This window comes from Lycium ferocissimum, chromosome 8 (genome assembly GCF_029784015.1).
Source record: "Lycium ferocissimum isolate CSIRO_LF1 chromosome 8, AGI_CSIRO_Lferr_CH_V1, whole genome shotgun sequence".
Taxonomy (NCBI): domain Eukaryota; kingdom Viridiplantae; phylum Streptophyta; class Magnoliopsida; order Solanales; family Solanaceae; genus Lycium; species Lycium ferocissimum.
This window is the reverse complement of record NC_081349.1, coordinates 14,934,021-14,937,138: the sequence shown is the minus strand read 5'-3', so window position 1 is coordinate 14,937,138 and position 3,118 is coordinate 14,934,021.

Here is a 3,118-nt window from a genome sequence, read left to right as displayed (position 1 = left end):
AGGTAGAAGCAAAGATCAAAAAACCACTATTATGCTAGCCCCACGGTGGGCGCCAAACTGTTTACCCAGAATTTCGGTAACAATTGAATTTGTAAGTGAGGTATAGGATATGTGGATGAATTTCAATCTATTATTCAGTTGATATGAAGTTTATATGGACTTATTTGTAATGACATATATAGATATGTGAGTTACCGCCTTGAATAAGTATATTGATATTGGTGATTGAGCTATATATATATATATATATATATATATATATATATATATATATATATATATATATATTATATCGGATGAACAAAGCCAAAGAATACTACAGATCCGGACTAAAATCAGAGAAAGAGAGAGAGAGAGCTTCAATATATTTTTCTATTACAATGTTCTAGATCTGAAAAAGCCAACCCCTAAAAGTAGGAAAATGTCCTCTATTTATAGGTTTGCCTCATGGGCCTTGAATACAATACAAAGTCTTTTAGAATAAAGAAATCCTAAAAGGATAAGGTAGGACCGTACGGTCTGACACCTGTATAGTTGTCAGTACAAAATGACAGAACTGTCTTGACGTGTGGCAAAGATCGCAAGAATCGATTAATCCGACCAATGGCCACGTTCAGTTCGGACATGGAGAAACCGGACTAACGGCCACGTAAACTTGATTTGGAGAAATCGGACTAACGGCCACGTTGAGTTTGGTTCGGAGACGCCGGATCAACGGATACACTTCTCTCATCTCGGGTCAGCCGCATTCGGTGCAATCCCCCCGGTCTGAAGAAAAGACCGAACATACTCGTGCTCATTTGGTCCTACCCTCGGCCCCCGGTCTCACCGGTCTTGCATTGACCCGGTTTTTACCGTATACACATGTATACTTGTGCGACGTTGACACAATTGAAGTTATCCAAGTGTAGCTTTATGCTGCCTGATGGTGTCCAATTTCCTAATCTTGTTAGCCTTCAGTTAGGTCAGTCTGCAATTGACAGTCCTGTAGGATCAAAAAACACTTCTCTTATTCTACTAATACTTGAGACTTTTGAAAATAAAATTCTGCATTTGTGTTGATTCTGTTGATATGGTTCGTCCAAAGCTTGTCAACTTGTCTATCCGTAGCAGCTATACAGTTACATTTCAGTGTTTTAATGTGAACCCAATCTTTACAATTATCTAGCACCTCTGCTTGTAGGGGTCATCCCTAAAGGTGAGAATATTAATGCCTTGCAATATTTTAAATTTGCTATATGGAGTAATTAAATCTTAAATGTTTTTGTTGAGAGAGAGAGAGAGAGAGAGAGAGAGAGACTGTGGCAGACATGCTTGATGTACCACTAAACTTGCAAAGCCCGAAAATATGTCACTCTGTTAAACGTATTTCTTGTGTGCTTTGTCTACTGTGGAGTTCTCCTAACCTTATTGAACTTGATATTGATGAAGTTGATAAGGGAAGGCACATATCGTGACTAATTAGTGTAGTGGCGGCTGAGTCGCATAGGTTCGAGGGCCATCGGTTAAACCCCCTTTATGTGTTATAGCTAATAAGTGCTGTGGCGGAGCCACATATGTTCAAGGGCATTAGTAAACATTTTTCACGGGAAAATTGTACTTTTTTAGCATTTAGGTCACATATTACTTCTTATGCAGATTATATTAAATCTTGAACATTTGACTTTACCACCAACTACAACTCTATTGTACATGTTATACTTAAATCTTGAACACCTTTAGTGAAAATATTTACAATCACCTATAGTCAGTGGCGAATCCAGAATTTTAAGAGGATGGGTTCACCATTAGTTATGGGGTTTTTTTATTTTTTTATGCCTTTGGTTCTTTGCAGCTTAGCGCCTATGGGTTTTTTGATTTCTTTTGCCGTTTGGGACTTGGGTAATTAGAAATAAAGGAAGGGGGAGGGGGGGGGGGTCATTAGATGTAATATAAAAAAGAAACACGTTTTTTACTTTAGGGTAATTAGAATTATAGAAGAAAAATGATTTACAATAATACAAAAAAGGAAGTTAAAAGGTTGCTTTAGAAAATAAAAGCATAAAACGTGCAGGAGCTCGAGTTCGATCCCGAGACCTTAAGGAAATAATACAACCCCTAACCAGTGATCCACTTGACCTCGCAATTAATATTAGATATATTTTCAAAATTATACAAATAATATATCGAGTTTAGTCGAGTGACCATGTGTTCACGTGATCTAAATTTTATATGTAAATTCGCCTCTGCCTATAGTTACAGTACTATTATACATATATATTATATTAAATCTCGAATACTATTACTGATTTTTTTTACTTCCCCACTAGGTACAGTTCTATAATATATATTTTACTAAATTTCAACACATATACAGTTCTACGTATCTGTGTATCTTCACGAATGTAGGTTGACTGACTTGGTGCTATATGGTTCCTTCTTTTAGGTTGATGAGACAGTGTGTCACGCACGGAACTGTTTGATTATTTGTTGAAGGTACAAAACCAAGTGATGGTTTTGAGCAAAGCTCTGAGGAGAATTCGAACAGTGAGGTTAGGGAAATTCAAAGGGACAAGTACTGGAACGTACTTCATCGAGGTCATCCTAGCTCATTCTCCAAAACTTGAGAGGTTGATCATTAAACAGTGCAAGAAAAGTAATGCCACAAGCTGTAATGATGAACTTTTGAAGGAACTGATCATAAGCTATCCTCAAGCATCACCAAAAGCAGAAATCAACTGGTATGTTACGCCTTATTGGTTAAGCGAATTGGTTTCTTTTTTAAACTAAATATTTTATTTTTCATATTTCTGGCAGTCTTTGCATCTAGTAATTCTATCGATTTGTGAAATTAGATATGGTCTTTTCTGGTTCATTTAATCACATTTAGAGGTAATTATTCAATCACTGCGGAAAAGTAGAACGGTACTGTTTAAGAATATGATTATCTAATTATCTGCGTTATATGCAACAAATGTTTTTTAAGTGAGATAAACAAATTTTAGTGATTTTTTTCATCTATCTACCTGTTTATTGTACTAGTGGCAGTGTTAGTATGCTACCAGACTTTCAGGAATTGTGTCACCAATTCCAGAATCATTCTGCATCAAAAGCTTTTAAAGTAAGCTTTGTCAACCGG